Below are 7,815 nucleotides of genomic sequence, written 5' to 3'. Positions count from 1 at the left end.
GATGAGGAAATTATATTCAATGTGCAGAAATCGATGAGGCGACCAAGTGAGTTCGCAAATTGTTCCCTTATTGATGCAGTGGATGTAATTATAGAGGCTGATGACGAGGCGTTGACGGTTAAGGATCCCTTTGCTGCATGCTTGACAAATTTGGATGAAGTGAATGGTGAGGATTTGGCGGAATGGGTGTTGGCACTGGAAGGTAAAGGGTTCTGGGAGAGAAATCTGGAGTTTGAGCCCTTGCACTTAGAAAAGAGAGAGACCCCTCCAGCTAAACCATCCATCGAGGAACCCCCTGAGCTGGAATTGAAGCCTTTGCCAACCCACCTCAGGTATGAATTTCTGGGGCCTGACTCCACATTACATGTTATTACCTCATCTGGTTTGTTAGATGTGCAGGTTCAACAACTTTTACAGGTACTAAGGGAGTGCAAAACTGCCATTGGGTGGACCATGGCATACATCAAGGGGATCAGCCCCGCCTACTGCATGCACAAGATTCTGCTGGAAGAGGGGCACAAACCTTCCAGGGAACATCAGAGACGGCTAAACCCGAATATGAAGGAAGTGGTGAAGAAGGAAGTGATAAAATGGTTGGATGCGGGAATCATTTTCCCAATCTCTGACAGTAGCTGGGTTAGCCCAGTTCAATGTGTGCCTAAAAAGGGTGGCATGACAGTGTAAAGAATGACACAATGAACTATATCAANTGTAATGCACCCGCCACATTCCAACGGTGCATGATGGCCATATTTACTGACATGGTAGAAGATATAATGGAGGTGTTCATGGATGACTTCTCAGTGGTGGGGAACTCATTTGAGGACTGCCTAGTGAATTTGACGCGTGTGCTGAAACGGTGCATCGAGACTAACTTGGTTCTGAATTGGGAAAAGTGCCATTTCATGGTACAAGAAGGCATAGTCTTGGGGCACCGGGTGTCAAGCAAAGGAATAGAGGTTGATAGAGCAAAGGTTGATGTCATAGCAAAGCTGCCGCCGCCAACTTCAGTCAAAGCCATAAGAAGCTTTCTTGGACATGCCGGATTCTACCGGAGGTTCATTAAGGACTTCTCCAAAATCGCCAACCCTCTCTGTAAGTTGTTAGAGAAAGATCACCCTTTTGTATTTTCTGATGATTGCAGGGTAGCTTTTGAGGAGTTGAAGCAAAGGCTGGTCACAACACCCATAATCGTTGCCCCCGACTGGGAGCAACCGTTCGAATTGATGTGTGATGCCAGTGACTACGCGGTGGGGGCAGTGCTGGGCCAGCGGAAGGACAAACTGATGCACCCAATCTACTATGCTAGTAGGACGCTGAGTGGAGCCTAGTTGAACTACACAGTGACAGAGAAGGAGATGCTAGCTGTGGTATTTGCTTTTGACAAGTTTCGGTCATATCTGATAGGGTCCAAGGTAATCGTATACTCTGACCATGCAGCTCTTAGATACTTAATAGAAAAGAAGGACTCTAAGCCACGCTTGATTCGTTGGGTGTTGCTACTGCAAGAGTTCGACCTTGAAATTCGTGACCGCAAGGGCACTGAAAATCAAGTCGCTGATCAACTATCACGACTTGAAGGAGCTGAAAATATAGTAGAAGTGGAGGAAATTCTGGAAACCTTTCCAGATGAGCAGCTGCTCGTTACCACTCATCAGGAAGCGCCTTGGTATGCAGACTATGCTAATTACCTGGCCAGTGGTATTGTTCCTCACGACCTGTCATCGGTCCAGAGGAAGAGATTCTTTCGCGAAAGCCAATGGTATTACTGGGATGAGCCCTACTTGTTTAGAATATGCCTTGATAACATGATCAGGAGATGCGTCCCCGAGATCGAACAATCTTCTGTCTTGCAGGCTTGTCACGCTTCGGCGTATGGTGGTCACTTTGGAGGCATCAGGACGGCAGCTAAGGTGCTAGAGGCCGGATTTTTCTGGCCAACGGTGTTCAAGGATGCTCACTTATGGGTCAAAAGCTGTAATGAATGTCAACGCACCGGGAACATTTCCCGGCGTCACGAGATGCCCATAAACCCAGTTCAAGAAGTGGAAGTGTTTGATGTTTGGGGGATAGATTTCATGGGTCCCTTCGTCAGCTCCTATGGCAATAAATACATTCTTGTTGCTGTAGATTACGTGTCCAAGTGGGTGGAAGCTGCCGCATTACCCACCAATGATGCTAAGGTGGTAGTCGGGTTTCTAAAGAAGAACATATTCACCCGCTTTGGGACACCGCGTGCAATTATTAGCGATGGAGGAACTCATTTCTGCAACCGGGCCTTCGAGAAGTTGTTGGCTAAATATGATGTGTGCCATAAGGTGGCTACTCCGTACCACCCACAGACCAGTGGACAGGTTGAGGTGTCCAACAGAGAGATCAAGAGCGTATTGACAAAAACTGTAAATGCTACAAGAACTGACTGGTCAAGGAAGCTGGATGATGCGCTATGGGCTTACAGGACAGCATTCAAGACACCAATTGGCATGTCACCATATAAGTTGGTGTTTGGGAAGGCCTGTCACCTACCTGTAGAACTTGAACATAAAGCGTGCTGGGCACTGAAACAACTGAATTTAGACTTGGAAGCTGCGGGCACGTCGAGAGTCACTGAATTACATGAGCTAGAGGAGTTCCGGTATCTTGCTTTTGAGAGCACAAGGCTATATAAAGAGAGAATGAAAAGGCTTCACGATCAGAACATCATTGAACGAAATTTCAAACCTGGGGACAGGGTACTGCTTTACAACTCAAGACTGCGGTTATTCCCAGGTAAGCTAAAGTCAAGGTGGTCTGGACCATTTCGCGTGGTTGAAGTGTTTCCTTCCGGAGCTGTGGAAGTTTCTACTGAAGATGACTCTCGTACATTTAGAGTCAATGGTCAGCAGTTGAAATTGTATGTGGGCATGAACGAGCCTAAGGAGATGACTGAGCTGCATTTGAATGAACCCCAAAGGTCGAGCGAACCTTAATTTCGCTCACATGAGTCGTGCCGCGACGTTAAATCAGGCGCTACGTGGGAGGCAACCCATGACATTGTTGTAATTGTAACCTTTGTAATCTAAAAAAAAAAAAAAAATGGGCGTTAGAATCAGAGAGGGGCTTCTACCGCGGTTCCATCGCGACCGCGGTCAAAAGGCTTCGCGGAAACTCACTGTCGCGGTTCTATCGCGACCGCGGCAGATACAGACGCGGCCAGGTAAGTATAGTTTTTTTTATTTAATTTTTTTTCTCTCTTTTTTTTAACACAAAAAACAAACCCCCCTTATCTATTCCCCAATTATTCAGCCCAACCCCCATTCTTCTCTTTCTCTCTCTCTCTCTTCAACAAAATATCACTCTTCTTCTTCTTCCCCAAACCTCCATTCCCAACCTTTCTTCCCAACACCTCCATTACCACATCCCCCTTCCCTTCCCTCTTCAACTCAAGTAAGTTACTCTTCTCTCTCTCTCTATTTCTTTCTCTTCTAAGTAGTGTAATTGTTAGATTAATAATTTTATTTAAACCCTAGTTAGGATTAGTGTATTAATTTGCACTTTTTTAATTTTGTTTGCTTTCTTTTATGCTTGCCATTGTTGTAGTTGATGTTGATGAGGTTGTTTGGTGCTAAATTAATTGGGTCTCCATTGTTAATTAATTGTGAAGTTGTTTTGGTGGTTTGGAGGCCTAAAATTAAATTCTTGTGGTGTAGTATGGATTGGGTCATGTGTTGGCCGGAAAAAAAAATTGTGGCACTAAGTTGTATATTTTTGGGGTGTTTAAGCCAACCTAGGTTTGGGATGTTGTAGTTGATGGTTCTTGTTGTGTAGTTGCTTGTTGGTTTGTTGATAGTTGTTGTAGAGTAGTTTTGTTGGTATGGTGCTATTTTGTTGGAGAGTGGTATTTGTTATTTGGTAGTGTTGTATGTCATGGGTACCATTGAATGGAATAAGTGTGGGGTGTAGTATACCGGACGTGGTAAGAAAATTATGGAGCTATTGTGGGGGTTGTTATGAGTGAAGTCAGGAGCTATATTTGGTGTCATTGGGTGGTGAAGTCTGAGTAACCACCTTATTGGCACTAGCTAGGACATTTGTTGATGGTTTGTTTGATTATTTGCAGGATCAATGGCTCCCAAAAGGCAAAGGCGCTCTGGAGGCACATCCCAACGACCTGCATATGGTGAGTCCAGATTCCAATCGGAACTGGCAGAGGACGACTTCAACGCCAAGGCTACCAAAACTTTTATCCATGAAATCCCGATTGATCGGGCAGCCCTCCGAGCCGAGAAAGTGGAGATGTATGAAGAGATACGGAGGCGAGAAATGGAGTTCCTATTTGCTGACCCTGCACCAGTTAACAAGATGCTGGTTCGTGAATTTTATGCCAACTGCCCTTTGAATTTGGGTAGGGAAGTGATTGTTCGGGGTATGGTGGTCAGTGCTCAAATTCAAACAATTCGCCGGGTGTTGCGGCTGCCTCCGTTCACCAGTGACGTCGACTATTACCATGACAGGCCCGGGGTGACATGGGAGGTCATGACGGATGTACTTTGCACAGGGGGGCAGCCCATATGGATACGTGACCAAATAACCCTCAACTCTAACTCCTTCACTCACCTGGCCAAGTGTTGGTTGACTGTTATCTGTAGCAGCTTCCTGCCTTCTAGCAATACCACGGACGTGAACTTAAATAGGGCACTGTTGACTTGGTGCTTTGTGACAGGGAAGGATTTTGATGCGGCACGGGTAATTGGAGATGAAATGGTCTTACAGGGCCCGCTGCTGACAAAGGGATTCTATTTCCCTTCCTTGGTGACCACATTGTGCTTGATGAGAAACACCCCTACCAACCCTGCTGATGGCGATTTGCCTACCAAAGCAGCTTTCAAAGCTTCTAGCATCAGAGTGGGCAGGGGCACCCGCACTACAATTGAGATTGATGATGAGGAGGATGATCCGGTCCCTGTTGCACCGTCCAGGAGGTCTGTTGACAGTGCCGGGCCCTCTCGGTGCCCCCATTCTGGAGCAGACCTATCACGCTCACAGTCCTCCCGGCCTATGCTGCGCTCCTTGGAGGAAGAGGTCGCGGATCTCCGCACCTCGGTGGATGGTCTACACACACGGATGGACGCCATGTCACAGAGGCAGGCTAGATCTGAGAGCCGGTTTATGGCTTGGCTACGCGCATTGAGGAGGGCCTGCCATGTAGACCCCAGCACCGTCTCCGACTCGGATTGAGTCTCAGGGAAGTCTTCTCACCCTTCTGCTCTTTACTGTATTGATATGACATGGGGACATGCCATGATTTTAAGTGTGGGGTGGGAGACTTGCTCTAACTGTGTATTGAAATGTATATAGCTGTTGTTGTGTTGTAGCAGTAGATGTGGTGTACATATGTGAGTAAGTTATATTAGGAGTAGCTGACTTGGCCCGACGACGGACACTTGTTGATGGGTCTCTTGAGGGTCAAAACTTGTAGAGGACTCTTCCTGATGACGGACTATGTGGACAATACTCTTGAGGGAAGTAGTCCATGTAGAATTTTTGTTATTTTATTTTCTTCTTTTAGGTAGTGTAGTACCTCCCCCTTGGTTTTTCTTTTGACCACGGTTCTTTTCCAAGGGTTTTTTCTTGAACCGGGTTAGGTAGATTTTTCTTTTATAGTTTTAGGATTAAATGGGTGAAGGTCAGAATGTAACCCCAAATGTGCACACTTGCAAAGAAAACGAACTAAGGGTGTAAGGTCTAAGCTTGTTGTGGATTCATAATATATGCCTTAATTTTGCACATCTTGTCTGGCTTGAACACTCGTATGATTGTGTTGATGAACTGATTCGGAATGAGTTACATGCTCAATGTGTGAGTTGTTACTTGCATCCTATGCCTGCATATGATACCTAGAATTTGCCTGGGTGTTTGCAAAGCGAAATAGAAGTCGTTTTGTCTTAGAGATGATTGAGGCATTTCTTTGTGCAACCCTTTATACTTGAGAATCCACCTGTGCATATTACCATAGTTAACCCCTTTGAGCCTGAAGCCTGTTCTTTGATAACCCTAAAATAATCTAAATCGTTGTGTTTGAATAAGCTCATTGTTTGAATCCTTACCTCCTAGAAGCACTTAATCACTAAAGAATATACAAAAGACAAAGTGTGGGGGTGGGAGAGAGTTAGTAAAAAAAAGGGGAATCAAGAATGAAGGTTCTGATGTGTGAACTGGCAGTATACAATAAATCTGAAAAAAAAAAAGAAGAAGCCAGTGGTATCTAAAGAAAAATGGGGGTCACAAGTGGAACAAAATGTGGAATAAATATTGGGTTGAACATGAAGGTGAAATAAAAGGAAGAGTGTATTAAAAGTGCTTAGGGAGGTTAGTCACTATATCCAAATGTATCCTACCCGTCCCTTAGCCTACATTACAACCTATAAAGACCTCTTGATCTTTGACTGAATGGCTCGATTAGTGGAGTATTACACTAGGGGCAAGCTTATGGTGTGTCTGTGTGGCATGTGAATGCTCTTTGCTGAGAGTGAGTGAATTCTCTATATATACGGTTCACTGTTGTTGAATTTTATGTGTGTGGAACTTCTCTCAAAATTTTATTATGTGAGGGCATGTGACTCAGAAAGAAAAAGGGAGTCTTTACTTTTGTTAGAGTAATTAGAGTTAGCACAAGTGTGTCTTGGCATGAGAGTCCGCATCTAAGATATGATTGTGCACCGCTTAGGCCAACCGTTGATAATAGTAGGTGTGACACAAATTGGGGCAATGCATTGAGCAGTTAGGCCTAGAAGTGTGGTTTAGTTGCTCGAGGACGAGCAAAGATTTAAGTGTGGGGTGTTGATAATAGGTGAATTTGACTATAATCACGCCTTAAATAATCACCTTCTTGTGTAGTTTTTAATGCTAAAAGTGATGACAAAATGCTCTTATTAGTGATTTTCATGATTTGTAGGTGATATATGTATAAAGAAGGCTAAGGAGCAGTTTTGGAGTCAAAAGTGATGAAAAAGAGGCCAACTGTGAAATTTCCCAAGTGACGCGTGCAAAAAACAGGCCGAAGATTCAGAGAACTGGGCCCACCGCGGTTCCACCGCGACCGCGGCAGAACCGCGGTGGGAAGCAGCTGCTGAAGATTGGAGATTCCGCGAGGGTGTTTGGCCGCGGTTCTACCGCGACCGCGGCAGAACCGCGGCAGGCCCAGTAAACTTCAGGGACCAAAGTGTCAATTACGGGATTTTTAGACCTAAACCCTATTTAAAACATTAGACTTCGCCCAAGAGAGGCATGTATTGATTTTTAAGGTTTCTTAGCAAGCAAAAACCATTGTGAGAATATACTCTAAACATCTTTCTTCTTTTCTTTTGATTTTATGATGAATTCAAGCTTAGTTTATTTTCCCATAGCCATGAGTAGCTAAATTCCTTGTCTAAGGCTTTGATGGAACCTATTGGGTGATGAACTTCTTGTTTATGTGAATACAAATTGCTAGTTTAATCTTTATTTGTTCAACTTCGTGTTCGTTGTAGTTAATTGACAGGATCCTCAATTAGCTGTGCCTATTTAGTGTGCATAACTTGGAAAAGAGTGCATATTTAGGGTATTGTTGAACAACACTACTCCTAGATTATTAGAGGAATCTATAATTGCGGGTTTAAAGGCGGGATTAGGAATAACGAACCCTTGGGTGCAATCTAAATTGAATTGTGCTAAATAAAGCAAGCTAGTGTATCTCGGGAGAGTGCAATAGTAGATTACTGTAATTACTCGGGAGAGATTTGCGGTAAGATTAGCGTTCATGATTGATAGAGAGGTGTGGGTAAATTGTATGAGCAT

Source organism: Nicotiana attenuata, unplaced genomic scaffold (assembly GCF_001879085.1).
Source record: "Nicotiana attenuata strain UT unplaced genomic scaffold, NIATTr2, whole genome shotgun sequence".
Taxonomy (NCBI): Eukaryota; Viridiplantae; Streptophyta; class Magnoliopsida; order Solanales; family Solanaceae; genus Nicotiana; species Nicotiana attenuata.
The sequence above is the reverse complement of the archived record's forward strand: the minus strand, read 5'-3'. Positions refer to the sequence as shown.